General features: G+C 40.6%; 1 long non-coding RNA gene across 1 annotated transcript; it reads left to right on the forward strand.

Annotated features, from left to right (window-relative positions):
• Positions 1-5,402: 5,402 nt before the first annotated feature.
• On the forward strand, positions 5,403-19,034 carry LOC145719602 (uncharacterized). The gene is made up of 4 exons (XR_014142494.1): positions 5,403-8,111; positions 8,761-8,909; positions 11,412-12,983; positions 13,709-19,034. It is a non-coding gene; the product is annotated as an uncharacterized LOC145719602 (long non-coding RNA).
• Positions 19,035-25,187: the final 6,153 nt, after the last annotated feature.

A 25,187-nucleotide genomic window follows, 5' to 3' on the forward strand; every position in this document is an offset into this window, starting at 1 on the left:
AAAATATACACTAAACAAATCAGAAGAGACCTGAAACCCCAGGAAAAGAAAGAAAGAAGAAGAATGAAAAAAGAAAGAAAAAGACAAAGATTAAAAAGATTAAAAAAAAGAATATGATCAAATATGATCAAATATGATCAGGCTGATGAATAGATCAGTGCCACATACTGGATTTTGGGCATATTTTGGTTTGTTAGAAGAAACTGCAAAATTTTAAAGAAAGAATACTTATATATGTACAAAAATAAGGGTAAATACGATGAAGGGATGGAATATGACTGTAAATATGAAAATTATAAAAGATTTTATAAAAGGAATTGATAAGTTGAGAAGATGGTTGAAAAAAAAAGGAGAGAATGTGATCAGGCAGGAGACTAGAACAAAGCCATACACTAGAGATTTAGGGTATATTTTGGTCTGTTAGAAGAAACTGTATCCCAAAATTTTAATGAGAGAACTATATATATATATATATATACCAAAAACAAGATTAACTACAATGAAGGGATAGAATATGATTCTAAAAATGAAAAATGAAAAAGATTTTTTAAAAAAGGGATGATAAAATGTTGGTTGAAAAAGGGAAAAAGAAAAATTCAAAAAAAAAAAAAGAAAAAAGACAGTTAAAAAAAATTAACTTTGAAAGACTAAAGAATCATGGTGAAAAAGCCATGAATTCTATGTGCAGTATTCCCCTAGCACTGGAGTTCTGCTGTTCTCATTGATTGGTAAACTTGGTCTTGGCTGGCTGTTCTTGCTGATCTTCTGGGGGAGGGGCCTGTTGCTGTGGTGCCCAAATGTCTTTGCCAGAGGGGGAATTGCCCCACCTTTGCTGGGTCAGGGCTAAGTAATCAGCTCGGGTTTGCTCTCGGAAGCTTTTGTTCCCTGAAAGCTTTCTGTACAGCTTTGAAGCACAAGAGTGAAAATGGCGACCTCCCAATCTCTGCCCCAGAGGAGCCAAGAACCTGGGGCCCCACTCCTCAGTGAGCCCCCAGAGAAAAGCAATCACCCCCGTCTCCCCGGTCTCTGGCTGCACTCCGGGCTCACCCGGCCTGTGACCGAGCATTTCTATCTCTGGCACATGACCCCGTACACAGTCTCCAAACCCAGCAGATCCCTGCAGTGCACTCCCGTGCCACTCTTCCTGGGGGAGGGAGGGGATTCTCCCCAGATCTGCCACTTGTTGGGTCCCTGCTGGAGGAGCAGTGGCCCAACTGTGCCGTGGATCACAGTTTATGGCAACCCCGAGCTGAGAGCCCGCTCTTCGGCTCCATCTCTGTAGCCGGCTTCCCCACTCTGATACCTGGGAGCTCTGCCACACTCAGGCACCCCCAGTCTTTCTGTGACCCTGAGGGTCCTGAGACCACACTGTCCCAGGGAGGGTTCCACTCCCCACTTAGTCACCGGAGCAACGTCCCTCAGCAGAGCCTACTTCTAAAAGTTCCAATTTTGTGCTCGGAGGCTCTATCACTTGCCAGAAGCGGCAATGGAGGCCCCTTCCCCCACTGTCTATCCTCCCAAATATCACCTCGGATTCACTTCTCCACACATCCCACCTTCCGGAAAGTGGTCGCTTTTCTCTTCAGAGAGTTGTTGCTATTCTTTTCTTTGATCTCCTGTTGAGTTCATAGGTGTTCAGAATGGTTTGATCCCTATCTAGCTGAATTCCTGGGACCAGACAAAATTTAGGTCTCCTACTCCTCCACCAACTTGCTTCTCCTCCAAATTCATACAATATTAAGTATAATGCCCAACCCTCCTGCAGGCAGCCTATCAATTTCACATTTTTCCACAAAACAGGGAAACATTCTTTGCTTTTCAATATCTGCATTGTCAAAAGTTTGAGGTTTGAGGTATTTCAGTAACTGATTCACCTGAACAAAATTATAAGTAAAAAGATCATAAAATATTTGTGTTTGTGAAGAAAAACTAATAAAATCAGCTGGCATTTGAGATTGAAAATCAAATTTGCAAGACAGTGAATTTTTATGGAGGAATCAGGAATTATATCTAAATCAAGCACTAAATATTTAAAAATAAAACTAAAATCTCAGAAAACTTGAATTATTCATTTCTGCAATATTGTAATCAAGTATAGGTAATTCTATGGCACTATGATTATGGAAGAGGATAAAGACTGTCACAAATTAATGTTGGTTATTAACAGGGTAAATACAGGATACAATATGTATAATTTTAACATAAATAGAGTTAAAATTGTTCAAAACTCTCCAAGGACAAATCAGAGATTATTCTTCCAATTTATCACCCTAAACAATATGGAGAGTAAAGATTGAGGAAGATACTATCAATTAAGTTAAAACAACAGATGCAAACCTGGTTTGTCCTGCAAAATTAGGAAAATTGAACAAATGGAATTATGTTAAAGCAGAACTCAGCTAATTCTCCAAATATTTAGGAACCCAGTCCTGAGAGACACAACAAATCAGTTATTGATCTAGATAATCTACAAATGTTAGAATTAGAGCAGTGTGCAGCTCAATATAAGCTCAAGGAGGAATGGGACACTAGGGGAACTGTTCCTGTATTCCAAACTATATGTACCCTGTTTCCTTATCTTTTTAATAACTCAATGTATACATAATAAAGAAGTACATCATAAAAATTTCAAACAAGCTGTGTTCCATCTTCTCATTACTTGTACTTCATTAGCTAACTCATCCTGAAGAAGCATTTCTCAGAGCTATCTGCAGAGATTATAAAGTAGAGGTTAGTCCAGTCCACAAGAAACTGGTGACTCACCCTTTCCTGGTGTGGGCCTTTGAAATGACCCCCACCAAACCTCCAATATCTCTAGCTTTAATAGGGGAGACAGAAAGTTAAAGAAAAATTGCTGTGTGAATGTTGCTTTGCCTTTAAATGAGGGGGGTTTTGTGATACTATTGCTCAATATTTTGAGAAAAAAAAATAGATGTGCATTTATCAGTGGTCAGTTTATTTTATAGGTAAACAGAACAGAAAGATATATGTGAAAAATGCCAGCATATGTGAAAAATACCAGCAGAATTTCCTGAAAATTATGGCAATCCTTTAGAATATATATCTGACCCTTCAGGGGTATGACAGAAATTCTCTAAAAACAAAAAGAAAATCGGTTCTGCTTCTGTTACAGCTGAATGAGTTCCTATGTACCCTACCCTCCTGCAGGTACAACTGTAACCTCTGAGAAAAATAAAAAACAGTAACCTGAAGTCACTGAAGCGTGAACAAAAGCAGAGAAGTTCTGGAGGAGGAACAGGAAAAGAGGACAACAAAAGTGGAAAACCCCAGTTCCATGGCTTTTAGCCTGGGGACATGTAGAGAAGCCAAAGTGTTGATAAACTTCCCTCCCATACATCCCACAATCTTTTTGTTTGAAGAAAGAGAAAACAGAGCTCAGAACAATAGTAGCCATTAAGAAGTGAGGGGAGAATCCCAGAAAGGAAAGAACTAAAAAAGGAAATCCCTAAAATCTGTGAATAATGTAGGCTCAAATTTATCTAATTACTGACCCACACACCTGCAAAGGAAACTCTAAGCATCCCAACTAAGGATGAAAGGATGTAGATTTTAGCTGTTCCTCAGAAGAGAGGTTTTTAATTTGAGTTTAACTGCCTCATGAAATAAAATAATAAAATAATAAAATATAATAAAATAGTACTCTTCAGAGGACTATAACAGAATACAGAATTCCCACAACAGAACATTCACACTGCTCAGAAGACAACCCCAAAATAACTAACCTATAAATATTACCCCTTCTCAAGAAGAAAATAAACACAGATCCAGTACAATGATTGGAAAAATCTGATGAGGATTTAGAAGCAGAACAATAATCCCAGAATAAGAACCCTTGGAAAATATAAATAAGTAGATTCAGTGCCAAAGGAAGAGAATGAGGAGGGATATGGGTAAGAAAATGAACTAGAAAAGTGAGGGGAAAAAATTCCAAAAAAGAAAAAAGAAAAAGAAAAGAAAGTTTGAAAAAAGGGACTTACAATGCAAGTTCTTCTTGAACATAGTAAAACTAGACTTTCAGAAGGAATTGCCTTCCATGAACCACAGAAAAACAAAGGATCATTATAGATGCCAATGCAAGAAAAAAGGTTAGTAACCCTAATACTAAAGTATGTCAACTTGAACTAGTTAAATATTTGCTGAGAGGTACCTAATTCATAATTGGAAAGTGTGTTGACATCCTGATCATGTAAAATTGTAACATAAGTCAAAGCCATATCAAACCACAAAGAAATGAAGTAACTAAAAAGCAAAATGATTTCAGGATTATCTAGTAAAATGTTTGGGAAAAGGTAATGTTTATAACCAAACTTCCAATTAAAATTAATGAATTTAAAAGACAAACACCATACGATTTCACTCATGTAGAATTTAAGAAACAAAACAGATAAACATATGGGAGGGGGAACAAAGGGAAAAAAAGAGAGAGAGACAGAGGCAAGCAAACCATAAGAAACTGTTAATGATAAGGGGGAAGAGAAAGATGGCAGAGACGTAGGAGACCTAAATTTCGTCAGGTTCCAGGAATTCAGCTAGTTAGGGATCAAACCATTCTAAATACCTACAAATTCAACAGGAGATCGAAGAAAAGAATAGCAATAACTCTCTGAAGAGAAAAGCGACCACTTTCTGGAAGGTAGGATGTGCAGAGAAGTGAATCTGAGGCGATATTCGGGAGGATAGACGGCAGAGGAGGGGGCCTCCGCCCACTGCTTCTGGAAAGTGATAGAGCAGCGGAGCACAAAATTGGCTCCGCTGAGGGATGTTGCTCCAGTGGCTAAGTGGGGGATGGAACCCTCATGGGACAGTGTGGTCTCAGGACCCTCACAGAAAGACCGGGGGTGCCTGAGAGCAGCAGAGCTCCCAGGTATCACAACATGGAAGCCAGCTGCACAGACGGAGCCGAGGAGCGGGCTCTCAGCTCAGGGTTGCCATAAACCATGATCCGCAGCACAGTCGGGCCACTGCTCTTCCAGCAGGGACCCAACAAGTGGCAGATCCAGGGAGACTCCCCTTCCTCCCCTGGGAGGAGTGGCATGGGAGCACACTGCAGGGATCTGCTGGGTTTGGAGACTCCACATGGGGTCGGGTGCTGGAGATAGAAATGCCCGGTCACAGGCTGGGTGAGCACGGAGTGTGGCCAGAGATGGGGGAGACGGGAGTGATTGACTGCTTTTCACTGGGGGCTCACTGAGGAGTGGGGCCCGGAGTTCTCCGCTCCTCCAGGATGGGGGGCATTGGGAGGCTGCCATTTCACTCTCATCCTCCAAAGCTGTACATAGTTCATAGTAGTTAACCTTTTTTTGGGGGGATATTTTTATTTCTGCTCTCATCTTTTTTTTTTAAGATTTTATTTTTTTATTTGCAAGGGTGGGGGGAGAGAAGGAGAGAGGCAGAGGGAGAAGCAGGCTTCCTGCTGAGCAAGGAGCCTGATGTGGGACTCAATCCCAGGACCCTGAGATCATGACCTGAGCCGAAGGCAGACGCTGAGCCACCCAGGCATCCCTCTGCTCTCATCTTTATTATTTCCTTTCTTCTGCTGGATTTAGGCTTTATTTGCTGTTTTTTTTCCAGCTCCTTTAGGTGTAAGGTTAGGTTGCATATTTGAGCCTTTTCTTGTTTTTTGAGGAAGGCCTATATACTTTCCTCCTAGGACTGCCTTTGTTGTACCCCAAAGGTTTTGAACTGTCATATTTTAATTTTCATTTGTTTCCATGTATTTTTAAAATTCTTCTTTAATTTCCTAGTTCACCCATTCTTTCTTTAGTAGGATGTTCTTTAACCTCCGTGTATTTTTGGTCCTTCCAAATTTTTTCTTGTGGTTGACTTCAAATTTCATAGCATTGTGGTCTGAAAATAGGCATGGTATGATCTCAATCTTTTTGTACTTGTTGAGGGCTGATTTGTGACCAAGTACATGATCTATTCTGGAAAATGTTCCATGTGCACTCAAAAAGAATGTGCATTCTGCTGCTTTAGGATGAAATGCTCTGAATATATATGTTAAGTCCATCTGGTCCAGTGTGTCATTCAAAGCCCTTGTTTCCTTGTTGATCTTCTGTTTAGATGATCTGACCATTGCTGTGATTGGGTATTAGAGTCCCCTTCTATTATTTTATTATTATACATGAGTTTCTTTAAGTTTGTTTTTAATTGATTTATATATTTGGCTGTTCCTAAGTTAGGAGTATAAATATTTACAATTGTTAGATCTTCTTGTTGGATAGACCCCTTTATTATGATATAGTGTCCTTCTTCATCTTTTATTATAGACTTTAGTTTAAAATCTAGTTTGTCTGATAAAAGGATGGCTACTCCAGCTTTGTTTTGATGCCCAATAGCATGATAAATGGTCCTCCATTCCCTCAGTTTCAATCTGGAGGTGTCTTTGGGTCTAGAATGAGTTTCTTGTAAGCAGCATATCAATGGACCTAGTTTTTTTTTTTTTAATCCATTCTGATACCCTAAGTCTTTTGATTGGAGCATTTAGTCCATTTACGTTCAGAGTAATTTTTAAAAGATATGAATTTAGTGCCATTGTATTACCTGTAAGGTACCATCGTTCCTGTAGATTGTCTCCATTCCTTTCTGGTCTTTGTTACTTTTGGTCTCTATTTACTCTCAAAGGGTCCCCTTAATATCTCTTGCAGGGTTGGTTTAGTGTTCATGAATTCCTTGAATTTTTGTTTTTCTTGGAAACTCTTTATCTCTCCTTCTACTCTGAATGATAACCTTGCTGGATAATGTATTCTTGGCTGCATATTTTTCCCATTTAGCATGTTGAACATATCATGCCAGTCCTTTCTGGTCTGCCAGTTCTCTGGACAGATCTGCTGCCAGCCTTATGTGTCTATCCTTATAAGTTAAGGAACTCTTGTCCCTAGTTGCTTTCAAGATTTTCTTTTATCTTTTTAATTTGCAAGTTTCACTTATAAAGGATAGCCATTAAAATACCAAACATCTAATTAGAGCAAGCTATCTAACATATTTACCTTTTAGTATAACTTTCAAGAAATATATTTTTAGGTTTTTATTGTAATGTCTTAATGTAAAATACACAAATGTGTAAAGAAATTCCTCTTTGTTTCATTCTAATGTTTAAATTTACCTGGGAAATAAAATTATTTATGATAATAGTTACAAATACCCACCCTCATTCATGATTCTTTCCTGGTATTTGTCCTTACCTACTGTTGAAAGAAATGACTATAAATAAATTATTGTCTTCTGACTGTTTTGGGTGTATTTCTGAGATGGGGATGTTCGTACAGAATAAACTTGGGTCTGGAAAGAGTGAGATTGCACACATCTGTGCACCCAGGCTTTAGTGGCGCAGAGGCCAGTTGGTATCTTACAGGATGGCTGATACAGGCCTGTTCTAATGACCAAGGAGCCTCTTCTCCCTTCTTCTCTACATCATTCCACCCAAACAATGAATTATTAATTGAGGAATACCCCAACATATCTCAAGGCTAATTTTGGCACCAATAGAAAGTCAATTACAGTGTGTGTTAGAAAAAAGAGATTCTGGCAGATAAAATTTTTCTCTACTTATCCAGCTATAAAGTACTTGAATTTGTATGCAATTGTTAGGATAATTAAATTTTTTTCATCAAATTTAATGTTAAAAATGCAATTCCACTGGATATAGAAAATAAATAAAAATTTGGTGGGTATGAAAAGTGAGAGAGGTACAGAGGTTTTTAAATTTCTTGTTAAATATATATTAATGCAAATTCATGCAAATTAATTAAACGGTAAGCTGATAAACAGACAACATAGGTAATGCCTGATGAATATTCTCTAATAGGGGCAGTTATGTTTTGGGCTTGAATTACCTGGCATTCTTTTGACCTGGGGTGCATAGACATAACCTTAAAGTTAAAAAATAAAGGAACACATTGTAATCAATATATTTACTAATTTTTCTGAACATAACTTTATATTCAGTTTTTAAAATCAGTTTCAACTGCTTGAGTTCAAAGAATAATTTTGTGGCTGGCTGAAATAAAAAAAAATGAAGAAAAACCTTAAGAAGCATTATGAAATTTCTCTGGCCTGTACTTATACTGACTGCAGTTGTGGATAATCAGGTAAGAGAAAAAAAATGGGGATACATTTAGTTTGCTAACACTGTTGTAACAAAGTACCAAGACTGAGGGCTTCAACAATAGAAATTTATTTTCTCATAGTTCTGGAGGGTAGAATTCTGAGATGGAGGGGTCAGCAGGGTTGGTGCCTTCTGAGAGTCGTGAAAGAAGAATCTATTCCAAGTCTCTTTTCCGGCTTGTAGATAGCTGTCTTTTTTCTCTATCTTCCCATCATGTCCCCGTTTTGTGTTTGTGTCTGTTCATTGGTATCAGATTTCAAGTTTGAATGTTGGGTACTGTGGAACTATTCTGCTTAAATACCAGGTATCAGATATTTTATAGGTTAAATAGGCTTTGGGTTCTAGACTAAAACACAATCACTCTTTTTAGAAGTGTGTTTAACTCTGCACTGTTTTCTAAACATTTTAAAAAAATTTTATTTAAATTCAGTTTAATTAACATATACTGTATTATTAGTTTCAGAGGTAGAATTTAGTGATTCATCAGTTGCATACAACACCCAGTGCTCATTACTTCAAGTGTCCTCTTTAATGCCCATCACTCAATTACCCCATCCCTAACATATGACACAATTGTGAAGTTGAAGAATAAATGCTTTAATTTGATACTGTGTACTCTTTGGGTATTTCAGACTTTAAGGAAGATCTTACACAGACTGAGAGGAACAAGACAATGCTATAAACTACATTGTCTGTTACAGTGGGGCATTGGATATCATCACAGATCAATGGAGTAGAAACAAAAATTGTAGAGATGCTTTTCAGACTGAGGCACATCAAGGTTGGTAAAGTTTGTTGATCATTTTCCTAAAAACACTGCCTTCATTCCTTTAGACTAAGTAGGGGAAAGAAATGTACCCTGACAGCTTATAAGAAAGTCACCCTATCTACCTTCTCCATAATCCACTTAGAGGGATGCTCTGCTAAGGTTTTAGCATATTTTATTCCATTCTTTTAAATACATTTGTACATGGTTAATATATAATGTGTACACAATTTGGTATTCTGTCTAGTTGCCTAATAGTAAATAATTAAGAATATTATTAATTGGCATTACATAATAAACATTTTATGACTGCATCAAGATATACACATATATAATTTACTTAAATATTCTGCTAATTGTTGAAACTTTTTGCCTATAAACATGTATCAGCATTTCTGATTTTTGACTTGGAAATCAATTGATTCTGCAAAGTGAAGTAACAGTTCAGAGGGCAAAAGTGATTTTAAGTCTCTGAGAATATATTGTCAAATTTCTTTCCAGAATGACTCTGTTTGCTTCACCTTGACAAATTTTGAGTATTATGGTTAGAAAGTGGAGTTGTATATATAGTACAGAGAGCATCCTATATACCACACACCCAATTTCCCATATTATAAATATCTTACATTAGTATGGGTATATTCATTACAATTAATGAATTAATACAGGTAAATTATGTTTTAACTTAAAGTCCATTCTTTATTCCGATTTCCTGTTATTCCCCCTAATGTCTTTTGTCTAAAAGTTCCAAGATCCCATCCAGGAGACCACTTTACATTTAGTTGTTGGATCCCCTGAGTGCTTCTTAGCTGTGACACTTTCTCAGATTTGCCTTGTTCTTGAAGATCTTGGTGGTTTTATGGATTACTGGCTAGGCGTTTTGTAGAACATGCCTCCATTGGAATTTCTCTGGTGTTTTTCTCATCATTAGACTAGGGTTATGTATTTCTTGAAGGAAGACCACAGAGGTAATGTCCCACTCTTACAATATCAAATCAAGGATAAGACTACTGACATGACTTACCACTATTGATGTTAATTTGGGGCACCTGGCAAAGATAGTATTAGTTATATTTTTCCACTATAAAGTTACCTTTTCTTCCTGCTTTCCATACTGTCTTCTTTGAAAGGAAGTCACTCTGTGTGGCCAACAGTTAAGGAATAGGTAGTCCCACTTCTTTATAGTTGGAGTATCTACATAAATTATTTGAAATTCTTTTACACAGGTGATATGCTATTTCTCCTCCATTTACTTATGTATCCAACATTTATTTATATCAGTATGGACACATGGGCATTTATTTTATGCTTTGGATTATAGTTCAGTGCTACTTTATTTTTTTTATTGCTCAAATTGTTCCAGTTTTGACCATTGAGAGCTCTTTCACCTACTTCTTGCATTCCTTCGGCATGCTTCCATATTGTGTGTTGTTGTTGTCATTGTTGTTGAACACTTTCTTACTTTCCAGCAAAATAAGATGTTGCAGGCTCACCTTGTATATTTCTTGTCCCAGTCTTAGAATCAGTCATTTCTCCAAAGAGACCTAATTTTTTTTGGGGGGGGGGCAAGTCTGAGAAACTATTACAATTGAGAAGAGCCTAGTTACACATGTCTACTAAATATAAAGTGATGCCCTGGATGGATCCAGGAAAAGGACACTAGGTAAAAACTAAGAAAATCTGAAAAAAGTATGAACTTTTGTTAATAATCCAATATTTTTTCATTAATTGTAACAAATGTGAGTACAAATTTAAAATGTTAGTAAGAGGGGACACTGGATGCAGAGAATTTAGGAACTCTGTGCTATCTTTGTAAATCTAAAAAGGTTCTAAAAATAGAGTTTATTTAAAAATATGTTTCATACATGAATTAAAAGATGTATTCTACAGGTACGGCTGTAGTGTCCTGTAAGGGTTCTTAATTTAAATCTGTATTAGTTATAATTTTTTTTGTCTTCTATCAATTACTGAGAGTGGAATTATTGAGAGTAGAAAGTGTTAAAATCTCTCACTCTTACTGTAAAATTTTTTATTTCTTTTTGTAGTTCTGCAAGTTTTAGTTCATATGTTTTAACATAAACTATATTGTATAAAGATATAGCCTTAAGGACAAAACACACAGAAAGCTCCCTGAGGAAAATAGAGAGATTACTGTAACTGACTTCCTGAAAGGAAAAATTAAATCCAGATAAGTAAAAATTTACCTATAAAAACTGGAAGAAAATAATCATCCAATTAGATGTTTATACAAAGCAAAGCTATCCTTCAAGAATGAGGGCAAGTGGAAAATTTTGGACTAATAAAAACTGAGAAAGTTCATCATCTCACCTGATCACCAAAATGAAACTAAACAATTCAGGCAAAATAAAGATGATTTCAGGAAAATAAAAGATGGTCAAACATACACAAAAGATTCTAGAAAATGGTAAGTGGGAGTAAATTAAAACTATTATTATCTAAATAAAAAAATTATTTTATTTTTATTTTTTTAAAAGATTTTATTTATTTATTTGACAGAGAGCAGAGAGAGAGAGCACAAGCAGGTGGAGTGGGAGAGGAGAAGCAGGCTTCCCACGGAGCAGGGAGCCCAATGCGGGACTCATCTCAGGACCCTGGGATCATGACCTGAGAAACATCTAAGAAACATCTAAATAAATCAAAAAGTAATCAAGAAAGCAGACAAAAAGATTTAAAACACAAATAGAAAGCACATATAAAATGGTAGCTACATCATCAAATATATCAATTATATTAAACGCATTGGGGTTCTTGCTTTGCCTCCGATTTTATTCCCTACTCTTTTCTCTTAGAAATATTTTAATATAAAAGTAATACTCCTTTTATAACCTATTGCTTTTATTTATACAAAAAAAGAATGCTTACTGAATTCACATTATTTTGTAATCTGGATTTCACATTATTTTGTAATCTGGAAATGTAATATTAAGGAAAAACATTAAAGTGAATGCAGATCTCTAGGAGACTCACAATTATTTATTCCAAATGAAAATGTAGTTTGCATTTTTGGTGACACTGGCTTCCAATTGGATTTTACTCATAATTTCAGGGGGTCTAATTAAGTCAATATTTAGTGCCTATGTATACACCTATGTATTTGTATGTTAAATTTGTTTTTCTGATTTTTTTCTACCTTCCACTCATAGGTAATAACAGCTACCTCAACCCTTGCTTTGGGAATTAATATGCCATGTAAACCTGTTGTTTTTAAAAAAGATTCTGTTTATCTGGATGCCTTGAACTTTTGACAGCTATTTATGCTACATGCCTTTTGTTACATTTGTATACCCAGGGATCTGGAACATCCATTCAGTAAGCCAAGATAAATCACATTTATTGTGAAACATTTGGAGATTACATAAAATATTTGAAAATCTGTTCTAGATATATGACATGAATATGATTATATTTAGAGATGTTTTAAGCAATCATTGGCTAAACAGATTAGTTTTCTTGATAATATTCTTGCTTTGGTAAATATTATTGAACTTGAACAAAAATAGTATGAAGGAGAGGTAACCACATCTTTGGAGTACCCGATTGGTTCCAGGCACCAGTGATTATAAATGGGCTGTCTACAATGTTCTCAGTTCAGACTAATTTCTAGAAATACATTGGTAAATAAGATGAAAATTGTCTTGCTTAAAAATCATGATCTTCGAACAGTGATTACTAAAAAAGCAACCACATTTTAGGAATATATTTGTAAAATAAAATATTTTAAACTTCTCTAAAATTAACATACCAACCAACAAAGAACTCTTTCAAGGTTTTTGAAAGTTTAGTATTTCACATGATATAGGTAAGTTAGACATTAACCGATTACAGAGACAAAACATGAAATTATTTTAAAAGTTATGTGATCATCTCTTTAGATGTCTGGTCGTGCAGGAAGATGTGGAAAAGATCTTATAGGAAATGGGTTCTTCTATGATATTCCATTACCTATGACAGGCACTTAAAGTCTAATGTGTCCATCCATACAGAAGGGTCAATTTCCTCTAAGAATATCTTTGGTTCTCTGACTTATTAATTGCTAAAGCAAACGACAAAGAGGATGCCAAAACAAAGGTAAACTGTTTCATATTATTTAAATTACTTTAATGAATTTAATTATTTCAGCTCAACTTTATAATAAGTTACAAAACATGAAGGGAATAAAATGACAATGTGCTGTAAATAAACTCACTGTAACATTTGCTTCTATTTTACATTACCCTTATTTAACACAAAAGCATGTTTTTAACTTTCATGCTTTCAAACATATGGAGAATTAAGCCCATGCTTTTTCTGTTATAATTATCCCTGGGCTCTGCATATGTTAAAAAAGAAACTTTTTTCTGTAAATATATATGGGCTAAAACATTTTAAAAGTCAAATTTCAAAGAAATAATTAATGGTTCAAAAAATGTACAAAATCCTGAAATGTTCATAACTCTTGGTTCTAAATTTTTATGTTTACTTCTCACCTGTCATGCAATTGTGATTATTCCTCTCTCCCTCTGAATTTTTTTACCATTTTTTGTTTATACATACATGTATTTAGTATAAAACATTATGAAATACCTAATTATAATAAGTATTATAATAATATAATAAATAATATAATAAAGCAACATGTAATGCCTAATTTAAAATGTAAAAATGTACCATACATTGTATATAGTACATAAATATATATAGTAACATGTTCCATGATAGAAATGTTTAACTGTCCTTTTGGGTATTACCTTTGGAGGACCTACTACAAAATTTGCTTAATATCTAACTTGATATTTTGATATATGTCTCTATAGACATTATCAGTTCTCCAACAGTCATTGATATTCTCCAAGCAACTGAAGATCAAGTGCATGGTAAAATTTTATTTTATATATTCTTTGCAATTCTGGGTCACAGAGGTAAGATTTAAACCTGTTTTTCACTAAGTCAGGGTGTTAGTACATGTACGTACCTCTACTGTACTAACATCTCCCTTGTTAGTGTGTTTGATAGTTCTTATTTGTTTGATATTTCTGAGATCAAGAGACTAAGGTTAACATGTTAAAATTGATTTCTAGGAGTATGTGCATCAGGAATGTATTCCCATTGGATATTCTAGACTTGTGTCCCATTTGCACTACCATGAACCTGTGAATTTTGTTTTAGTAAGCTTGCTAGTCAAGGTTTTTTCACAGGTTGTGTATTCTGAAACATAGATGGTAAACAAGTTTTCCTTTCTCAAACTTCCACTCATTAGATAGTGTGCTTACACCGATAGAATTATAGCAAACTGTTTTCAGTTTTTTATTCCTTTAATGTTGTAGTACAATACACACAATATTTATGAAATAAGTATAATTCAATGATGATTACTTTCTATGATCCTTTGATGGAAAAATATAGACTCATATAGATTAAAAGCTTTATGGTGTGATCTAGTAGTTACTAAGGAATGTGATATAATATTATTTTAATCATTTTTATATAATGGAATATTACTCAACCATCAAAAAGAATGAAATCTTGCCATTTACAATGACGTGGATAACTAGAACTAGAATGTATTATACTAAGTGAAATAAGTCAGTCAGAGAGACAAATACCATATGATTTCACTCATATGTGGAATTCAAGAAACAAAACTGAGCATAGGGAAAGGGAAGGAAAAATAACAACATAAAACACAGAGAGAGGCAAACCATAAAAGACTCCTCAGTAGAAACAAACTAAGGGTGCTGGAGAGGAGGGAGGTGGGGGGATGGGGTAATTGGGTGATGGGCGTTAAGAAGGGCACATGATGTAATGAGCACTGGGTGTTATATGCAACTGATGAATCACTAAATTCTACCCCTGAACTAGTAATACACTATATGTTAACTAACATGAATTTAAATTAAAAAAAAAAAAAAAGGAGAAGCTGAAAGAAAAAGTAAAAAAAAAAAGCCGGATTCATGGACTCCAGCTCTGCCACTTAGCATGTAGTATTCAGGGCTGTTTCTTATCTGTAAATTGGGAATCATAATACTATCTACTTCAAAGGATTGCTATGAAGATTAAAATAATTAATATATGTAATTGGCACTGTTAGCTCTTAATTTCATAGCTAGTGTTATTTTCAGATGAAATGACTGGCCACTGGAAAAGCCAAAAGAATCAACAGAAAAAAATGATTACAATTAATGACAGTTTAATAAGTCTTCAAATGCAAAAGAGGTTTAATAAAATGTATAGTTTTCCCACATTCTAAAGTTACAGAGAAAATAAAATATAAAATAATCTAACAGTAAAAAATGGAAATTATCAAGATACTATAGTTCATTTGTTAATTTGGCAAAGATTGCAATTACTAGTTATGTTGATAGGGCTGTAAATAGTTTTATGATTTAAAAATATTCTTTAATATAGTAATTATACTTCTTAGAATTTATAATAATTATATAATCAAAGATAGAAAAATGATGTAAAAATTTATTTTATTAGTTTCCCAAGGCTGCTGTAACAAAGCACCACAGACCAGGTGGCTTAAACAACAAAAATTTGTAAGCTCTCAGTACTGGAGGCCAAAAGTTCAGGCAGCATTGGTTCCCTCTGAAGACTGAGGGATAATATTCCTTGCCTCTCTCCTAGCTGCCGATGGTTTGCTGGCAATTCCTTGGCTTGTAGTCAAATCAGCCCAATATCTGCCTTCATATTCATGGTGTTCTCCCTGTGTGCATGTCTCTGTATCCAAGTCTATCAGATTAGGGGTCCATCCTACTCTAATATGACCTCATCTTGACTACAACTGCAATGCCCTATTTCCTAATAAGGTTACATTCTGAGATACTGGAGCTTAGGATTTCAACATGATTTTTTGAGGAACACATTTCAGTCCATAACATATCATACTTATATATAAATAAAAATTGGTGCTACCTATATATCCAACAATAAAGGAAAGGTTAGATAAATTTTAGCATGCCTAAATGTGGCTATATTATACAGCCACTAAAATTCATGTTCGCAAATAATATTCTGTAACACAGCAAATGCTCCAGATATAATGTTAAGCATTAATATTAGACTGTAAAACTGAATACTACATCATAAATTTGTATATACAAGACTGGAAGGGAATACTATATACCAAAATCTCCATGGCCCTCTATCCCTTTAATTTTTATATTTATACTTCCCTATAAATAATAGAATTCATACTTAGAAATATATTTCCATCCAGACTTTAAAAAATATTTTGACTCTGTGTCTCACAGACTTTGGTAATCCTCTGCCTTTATTTTGGATGTTTACATTCATCCATTTCATTGTTCCCAGGTAATTCTAGATGATCTTCTCAAGGACTTTGCTACAGTGGTTGAGAAACACAATGACAAAATTCAAAAGAATTTTGGTTTCTCCCTCTTAATGATTTCTAAGTTGGCTGACATGAAAAAAGCATAGCAACTACCTCTGTCAAAAATTGGTAAGATTGTGGAATGTACATGAACATAACGCAAAGTCAATAAAAGAAAATAAATGTAAATATTTTGAGATAAAGCTAAACTTTAGAAAATGAGGACAAAATTATTGCAAATAAAATATACCAGAAACAATCTTTCAGATCTATGCTCTAGAATTTTATACCAGAAAGGTCTCATATTATTTGGGATTAGTTAAACCACCCTGGATTTGACTTGACACTAAATGTGTAAAATATGTCTGTATTTTTCTAGTGTCATTATAAACTAACAGACCATTGCATGGTCTAAATTTATTCTAGAATATCTCCTCTCCTATTGATGCTGTTTGCCTTTTAGTAGATACTGGCATTCTTAACTAGTTAAACTTTCAAATCTGGATAATGTTGAAAATATACGAAAAGGAATTTTGGCATATTTATTAAGGGTCATAAATGTCTTATATTTCCTTGAGTACTATGGGGGGCAGCAAAGAAGGTGTTTCCCATGTCTTCGAGGAAAGGATAGAATAAAAGAAAAAGAAAATAACAAAAATATAGGGAAAATTCTGTAATGTATGCCAGGTAGAGTAAAGGCGTTAGAAGTAGAGGATATACTTAGCACCCCAAGATGAAAAGGAGAGAAGGAGAGGGCACTCAGAGGAAAATGAAAGGTGGCAGAATTTCCCTTCCTTCATTTCCAGAAGCAAGGAGAAAAAAAAGGAGCAGTAAGGGTTGCTTTGGTTTATTCGTATTTCTGGATAGACTATTAGGTTGGAATGTAGAGGCTTGTGAAGGACAAGAGAAAATGGTCAGTTTATTCAATCATGGAATAAGAAGTTAACTAATCAACTTCACAGAAAAGAACTTCAGTGTTTCAGGGCAATTACCTGCATTTGGGACTTAGAGGGGTGAGTACATTTATTTTTCCTCTCTGTTTTCCTCTGGGATGATTTCTGTGGTAGGCGAAATAATCCCCCTCCCCTAAAAAAAAAAAAAATGTCTGGATGCTAATCTTGGGAACCTGTGAATATGTTATGTAGCCAAGGTGTTACAGAACCTGGACTGGATCGCCCGATGGAAGAACCAAGCGGCATTCAGAGATCTTGGAGGATAGGAGGTTTATTTAATGCCAGTGGGCTCAGAGGAGAGTGATTTCCAAAGGTCTGAGACCCGAGCACAAACAAAGGGGGTAATTTATACACTTCTACTTCCACACACTGGGCAATCTTGGTGTGTGTGCAAAGCAGGGCGGGGAGAGGAACCTGGATTGGCGCATGTGGGAAACAGAGCAGAGAGAGAAGAACCCAGAAGAGCCCTGGGGCAGGGGCTGGGACTCCCTTGTTGGCTCGGTTGGCCATCTTAGGACACAGATTTTTCCTTATCATTCCCCCCGCTTTGATGCCCCTTTAAACACCTAGTTTAGAGGGCATCATTTTCATTCTCTAAGGGGCGATAGTGAGTAAGGAGCAACTGGAGTCTGATCTTAGCAATTTGAGCGGTGATAAATCTAGTAAGGGCTCACAAGGACCAAATGCTGCTGTGAGGAGGAGCATTAGGAGGGGGCCGATGAGGGGGGCAAACCAAGGGAACCATTGTGAGAGGGAATCCTACCAAGTCGTCTGCTGGAGTGCTTCCCACCAGTGATTCACTCATTCCTGTAATTGGTTCAGAGTTTCTTGGACCACCCCCAACTCATTAGCATAGAAACAACATTTCTCCTGTAAGAAGAGGCAGAGTCCCCCTTGCGTGGCCATGAGCAAGTTGAGCCCATGCCTGTTTTGGAGGACCACTGAGGCCAGTGAATCGAGTTGGCACTGCAGGGCCAGGGCTGATTGAATGAGGGTGGAAAAATCTGCCATGAGTTGTTGAGTTAGCCCCTGGTACTGAACTTGAGGCATCCCAATGCTGGTGGTGCTGAGGGCAACACCTGACGCGGCCAGCACGCTCACAATAAGAGGGATGGCTGCGGGGGAACGCAGCTAGGAGGTCTCCATATAAGTGGGGCATCGCTCCCGGGGAGGACTGAAAGATCAGGTAAGAGACTGACAAGTGTGCATGATTGATCGCGTGGGGTGATGCAAATATATACTCCTTGATCACAAGACAGAAAATTGTTGTTAGGCGCACAGACCCGACTGTGACCTATGACGGGAGAGGAAGGTTTCCGTACAGTGGTACCAGAACCAGAAAGGGATAATCTGAGGTCTCCGGTGCCAAGGTGGGAGGTGACATGGTGGACTGGTTGAGGATGACACTTAGGTATTGGACGGGACTGGGTTTCATACAGATCCAGCAGTCAGACGCTGGGGGTGGTTTTGAGTGGTTAAGTGCTTGGTGGGAGACGTTAATCATACCTACCAGTTGCACTATAGATGCTTGCTGTGTGTGGATGGGGGACCCAGGCATATGACAGGGTGGGTTATTTTCTGTCTGACTCTGAGGGTTGACTGCAAGGCTTGGGGTGAACATGGACTTAATCATAAACTTGGCCATGGGGTCGGTCCCTATAGAGTGATATTGGCCCAACAGGAGAGTGATTCTTGTGGCCCATGATGTGGCATTGGGTTCTAGGACTGAGAGAGTGAGTGGTATACAGTGATTGTTAGGGCAAGAGGATGTTGTGTGACAAGGAAATCTGGATGTCACTGTGCTGTATGAGGATCCACCACTCCTTGGACCATTGTTCCATTCCCGGCCAAGTTGCCACCCAGGACTTGCATCCCCAGGCTTGTGAGCAGAACTGGGGGCAGGTGTTTGGCTGTTGCATAGGGCCCCCACAGATGTAGATATCTACCAGCCAGTAACCTCTGTGAGGGCCATGGTAGGAACAGAGTCTATGAGGTTCCCAGGCAGTATCAAGAAGCTGGCATCCATCAAAATGGAGGTTAAACTTTGGTGTGTGCCCATCCCAGTTGGAAGAAGTCAGTGGGGGTGCTGGTGTGGGGTTGAGGGGGATAAGCTGGAGAGTCCCTTTGCCAGTAATAGTGATACGAGAGTTTGCCCCCCTTGCCGGGCCGGGCAAACTAGAGGCAGTGAGGAGGAACAGCACACCAGGTAGCAGAAGACCAGGACTGACTGGGGCCAGGAAGACCATGGTGAAATGTGTTCAAGGGTAGACCACAGAGGGCCAGTAAAAGTGGGGTCTACAACCTTAGGTAGAGGGAGCCATCGTGCCTAACCTGGCAGCAGATGAAACCTGGACAAGTGAGTGCAGTAATACACCCTGGGGTCACCCAATAAGCAATGACAATAGTAAGCCTCTGGGGGAAAGTCCAGTCAGGAGGGGCAACAGTGTAGAGTTTGACTCCCAAGATGAGGGAAATCACCCTGATGAGAGCCAGGGACCATGGTGAGCCGGTGTCCATCAGTCGGTGGGGTCTCATTGAAGGTGAAGCCAGAGCGGGTTTGTGAGGTCTGGCTGGACTCTCCACTGGCACGGCTCCTCATTCGAGTGATGAGCTTTCTTCACTCTTGAGTGGTGGACCCATGGGGTGACACCTGAGACCTTGAGGGAGTAGGGGTGGTTAGAACAACAGTGTGGGCCCCTTTCCACTGTGGTTTGAGGGGGTCTTTCTTCCAATATTTGATCCAAACTGAGTCCCCTGTCTGGAAGGAGTGTACCTGAGATTGAGGCCTTCTCAATGGTATACTTTTGTAATTTACTTAGGGTGGCCCCCAGGGCCTGAAGCTGCTCCTTTATTTTTTTATCTCCAACCTGATGTAAGTTTCCTGGAAGGCTCCCCAGGCATGGGGGAGGCCATCCATATATTAACTCGAATGGGGAGAAACCTAATGTCCCAGGTGTGCAGCGAGCACGCAGGAGAGCTAGGGGTAGCAGATCTGGCCGTGGGAGGTTAGTCTCCAGGCAAAACTTTGCTAAGGTTCCCTTAAGGGTGTGATTCATTCGCTCTACTTTCCCTGAACTTTGGGGCTGGTAAGCGGTGTGGAGTCTCCAGGTGATGTTGAGAGATTTGGTCAAGACCTGTACAATGTCTTCTACAAATGAGGGTCCATTGTCACTATGATTGCTAATGGCAGGCTGAACTGGGGCATGATCTCCAGCAAGAGGACTTTAGCTACCTCTCAGCTTTGCTCCGTCCTGGTCAGGAAGGCTTCGACCCATCCAGAGTATGTGCATACTATTACTAGGAGATATCTGAACCCCCTGCTCAGCTGCACATCCGTGAAGTCTACCTCTAGATCCTCGAAGGGGGTTGCTCCTACCCTCTGGACACCTGGGGTGGGGGGCGCTTTGCCATCTGAGCATTATTTTTAGCACGTTATGCACCATTCACTCATTGCTTGGCACAGTGCTGGCAGCTGACTGATGTAGCGGTGCTTCTTGAGAAGGGCCTCTAATGCAGTTTTCCCCAGATGAGTGAGTTGGTGGTATTCCTTGACTAGATGCCTTCTAGTTGCTGTTGGAACAAAGATGAGCCCATCTGGCATTATCCACCATCCCTTTTCAGTCAGGGTGGCTCCCTCAGCCACGGCCCATTCTTTCTCTTTTTCAGTGTAACTGGGCAGAGGGACTTCTTCTGGGGGTGTCAGGGCCATGGTGAGGGAAGGGGCTCTGTTCATGTCCTCACTGGCTGTGGTCTTGGCTGCCTCATCTGCCAGATGATTTCCCCACGCTATGGGGTCGTCTCCTTTCTGGTGTCCCTTACAGTGTGGGATTGCTACTTCCTTTGGAAGCCAGACAGCTTTGAGGAGTCTCAGTATCTCCTCCTTGTTTTTGATAGCCTTTCCTGTGGTGGTTAGGAGGCCCCTTTCCTTGTAGATGGCCCCATGTATATGTACAGTAGCGAAGGCATACCGAGTGTCAGTATAGATGTTGACTCGCTTGCCTTCACCGAGGGTGAGGGCTCGGTCTAAGGCATATAATTCAGCCCATTGAGCTGACCATCCAGCTGGTAATGCCTTAGCTTCTAGGACTTTAGTGGTTGTGGCTACTGCATAACCCACTTTCTGGGCACCCTCCTGTAGGTAACTGCTGCTGTTGCTGAACAGCCTGAACTCTGTATTCTTTAGGACTTGATCCCACAGATCTGGATGGCTCACGTAGACCTCATCAGTTACCTCAGAACAGTCATGGTCTGGTTCCCCCTCTTCCGTGGGGAGAAAGGTTGCTGGGTTTAATGTCTTTACTGTTTCAAGGGTAACCCATGGGTTTTCACAGAGGAGTCCCTGGTATTGTGCTAGCTGAGAGTTGGAAAGGAAGCGGTGCCCCTGTGTGTTCATGAGGGACACAGCTGTGTGAGGGACCTTGATGTTAAGTTCTTGCCCCAGGTGAGCTTGTCTGCCTCCTTGACGAGCAGGACCATGGCTGCCAGCGCCCTGAGGCACGGTGGCCATCCTGCTGCCACAGAGTCCAGCTTCTTTGACGGATATGCAACTGGCCATTGCCAGGGCCCAACAGTCTGGGTGAATACCCCAAGTGCTATCTTTTCTTTTTCATGAACAAAGAGATTGAAGGGTTTCTCTATATCTGGTAGGCCCAGGGCTGGAGCCCGCCCCAGGGCGATCTTCATCTCTGTGAAGGCGGCTTCTGCTTCCTCAGTCCAGGCAGGGGGTTCTCGATCTGGTCCCCCTAAGAGATCATAAAGGGGTCTTGCTATTGTGGAGAACCCAGGGATCCAGATGTGGCAGAATCCTGCAGCCCCCAGGAATTTTCACAGGCCCCTTTTTGTCTGGGGCTGTGGCAAGGAGACGATGATTTTCTTTCTCTCCAGCCCTAGTTCTCTCTTCCCTTGGGTGAGGAGGAAACCAAGGTATCAGACCTGTTGTTGGCAGATTTGTGCCTTCTTCCATGAGACTAGGTATCCCGAGTCTGACAGGAGCTGTAGGAGGGCCTTTGTGCCTTATGTGCAGTTTTCTTGAGTGTCACTGGTAAGAAGGAGGTCATCTACATACTGGAGGAGGGTGCATCGTGTGGCCTCTCTTGGGAAGCTGGCGAGGTCTGTGGCCAGTGCTTCCCCAAAGAGGGTGGGTGAGTTTTTAAACCCCTGCGGGAGGTGTGTCCAAGTCAGTTGCATCTGGTGCCCTGTGTCAGGTTCAGACCATTCAAAGGTAAACAGTGGCTGGCTCTGGGGAGCTAAGCTGAAGCAGAAGAAGGCATCCTTCAAATCTAGGCAAGTGAACCATCTGGCTGACCCTGGGATTTGGCCGAGGAGGGTGTATGGATTCGGGACCACTTGGTGCAGAGAGATGGTCACCTTGTTGATGGCCTGCAGGTCTTGAACTGGTCGGTATCCCCCTCCTGGCTTCTTGACTGGCAGGAGTGGGGTATTTCAGGCTGACTGGCACTCGACTAGAATACCTGTTTCTTTGAGTTTGGCCAGATGTTCTTGGATGCCAATCTTAGCTTCTTGTGCCTTTGCCTCTGAGGTTGGGCTCCTGGGATCAGTTCAACAATGATAGGGGCCTGATTCCAGGCTAGTCCAGGTGGGTTGTTTTCAGCCCATACTGAAGGGAAGGCGAGTCTGAACTCCGGGGGGCTGCTCAGTTGGGTCTGGGTACAGAATAGCCCCCATTCTTCTTCTCTCAGTGTGGTAATTGCTAGTACCAGAGACCCTGTCTCCTCTTGCCTTGGGTTCAGTCGGAGGCTTGTGTGTCCAGTGGGCTTAAAGGTTATCTGAGCCCTAAGCTTGGAGAGTATGTCTCAGCCCAGGAGAGGGATGGAGCAATCAGGCAGATAGAGGAATTCATTTTGGACCTTGTGGCCCCCAAGTTCGCACTGGTGAGCCTGGCAAAAGGGCTGTTGTATCGCCCATGTCCCGGTGGCCCCGAGGATGGTTGCAGTCCTTTTGCTGAAAGGGGCCACTGGGGAGGTGACAACAGAGTGCTCAGCCCCAGTATCAACCATAAAGGTCACTGGCTGGCCCCCCACCTTCATTCTGATCGTGGGCTCATGGGGGCCAAGGAGGAAAGAGCCCGGTCCCCCTCAGTCTGAGTCCATTCCCGCAAGGCCTATGAGGTCCTCCTCTCGGGGTTCTTCCTTGTAGTGGCTGGGCTTCTGAGCCTTTCCCCGGTTGGGACATTCGTTTTTCCAATGACCTTTCACCTTACAGTAGGCACATTGATCCCTTGCCAAGGGGGTCCTGGGTCTCCCCCCCTTTTGGTGGTCGGGGTCTCCCCACCTTTGTGTTGTCCTTTTCTTTCAGGGTGGCGGCGAGGAGGCTGACTTTCTTTTTCATCTTTTTGTTGGCTTCCCGTTCGGCTGTGACCTCCCTGTTCATGTAGACCTTATTGGCAGTCTCTGTTAGCTGGCTGATATTCATCCTAGCGAAACCCTCTAGTTTCTGAAGTTTTTTTCTGATGTCTGGGGGCCTGAGCCACGAAGCAGGTGTTTACCATCTGTTGGCTTTCCTGTGCCTTGGGGTCAAATGGAGTGTATATCCTGTAGGCTTCACGTAGTCTTTCGTAGTAGTCCCTGGGGGACTCCCCTGGTTGTTGAGTGACTGAGGATACCTTAGTCATGTTCATGGGTTTCTTAGCTCCTGCCCGGATTCCCCAGAGGAGGGCCTTCCTGTGCCGGTGGATGTGGGCTTATCCCTCGGTTGTGGTGAAGTCCCATGCTGGGTGCTCTTTGGATGAAGCCGTTTTAGCCCAGGCAGCAGGGTCGATTACTCCCACTGGTCTTCCTGGTACTGCTGTGCACCTTTTATTATTCTCCTCCTTTCCTCTGTGTTAAATAGGGTGCAGAGTAACTGTTGACAGTCTTCCCAGGTTGGCCTCTGGGTCTGGGGGTGCTGGTGGATCCTCGGCCTGGGGGCACCAGTGGATCCTCTGGGCCTGGGGGCGCAGGTGAGACTGAAGGCTGCAGAGTGTCTGGAACTGAAGGGCCAGGTGTAGATGGTCTTGGAGGTATGTACGGTGGGGGCGGGGTCGGTTCCCACTTGGGATCTCCAGCTAGGATTTGTGGAGACTGGGGCTTTGCTGATTTTCTTTAGGTCACTTGGATGAGGTGATTAAGACCCTGGCCTGTCCCTGCCTATTGCAAGCGAATCGCACCCAGGGGGGGAAGGTCTAGGCAATTCCTAGCCAGGAGTCAATGTACAAAAACTGGTCAGGGTGTCCTGGTTCTTCTGTTAAGACTCACCATACTCGACGAATCATTGGGACATCCAGTGTCCCTTCTGAAGGCCACGCGACATCAAAGGTGGGCCATTCCAATTCACATAGGGTTCTCAACTTGCCAGGGTTCATCCTGACTCCATAGTCTCCCAAAAATTCCCATAGTCTCTAGAACCGTAGGTTTTCTCTGCCCTGACCCCATGGTGATGTCCCTGTGTGTGGTGGTGCAGAGACAGACAAAGGTGGGGGTGCCTCCTGAGGTGAGGAGACCAGTCAGATGCCCATCTGGCCATGTCCCAAAGGAGCTTAGGGGAGGCTTAGCCATAGCGGTCTCAGCGTTGTGACTGATGATCTGAAACAATTCCGATGCTGCCATAGACTGCATGCCATTCACCACGGAATTGCAGATGGGCCCACTCAGACTCTGTAGGCTTCTGGGGACCTTAAGGGTGCCCACCCATGGAGTCACAGAATCAGTCTGCTTGAGCAAGCCAGGTCAGAGTGCACATTCACTCACACATTCACTCCAGAAGTTATTACATTCCCTCTCTGGGAATCCCTACTTGTGAGACCTCTAAGGTCTCTGGGAGGTGATCAGGCTCCCTTTCACTCCCACGGGTGGGCCTATCTGGGTCCTGGGCCCCAGGTCTTACTGTAATCTGACGTCAGGACCAGGTCCTCACCTGCCAGGTCTCCTGGAGTCCAGCGGGAACTGCGGAGCGGGGCTGGCCTGAGGTGACCAGGGTAGGAGGCTGCCGAAAATTAGGCAGGGTGTGCCT

The sequence above is a fragment of the Leptonychotes weddellii genome, chromosome 2, assembly GCF_054177405.1.
Source record: "Leptonychotes weddellii isolate Sample4059 chromosome 2, ASM5417740v2, whole genome shotgun sequence".
Taxonomy (NCBI): Eukaryota; Metazoa; Chordata; class Mammalia; order Carnivora; family Phocidae; genus Leptonychotes; species Leptonychotes weddellii.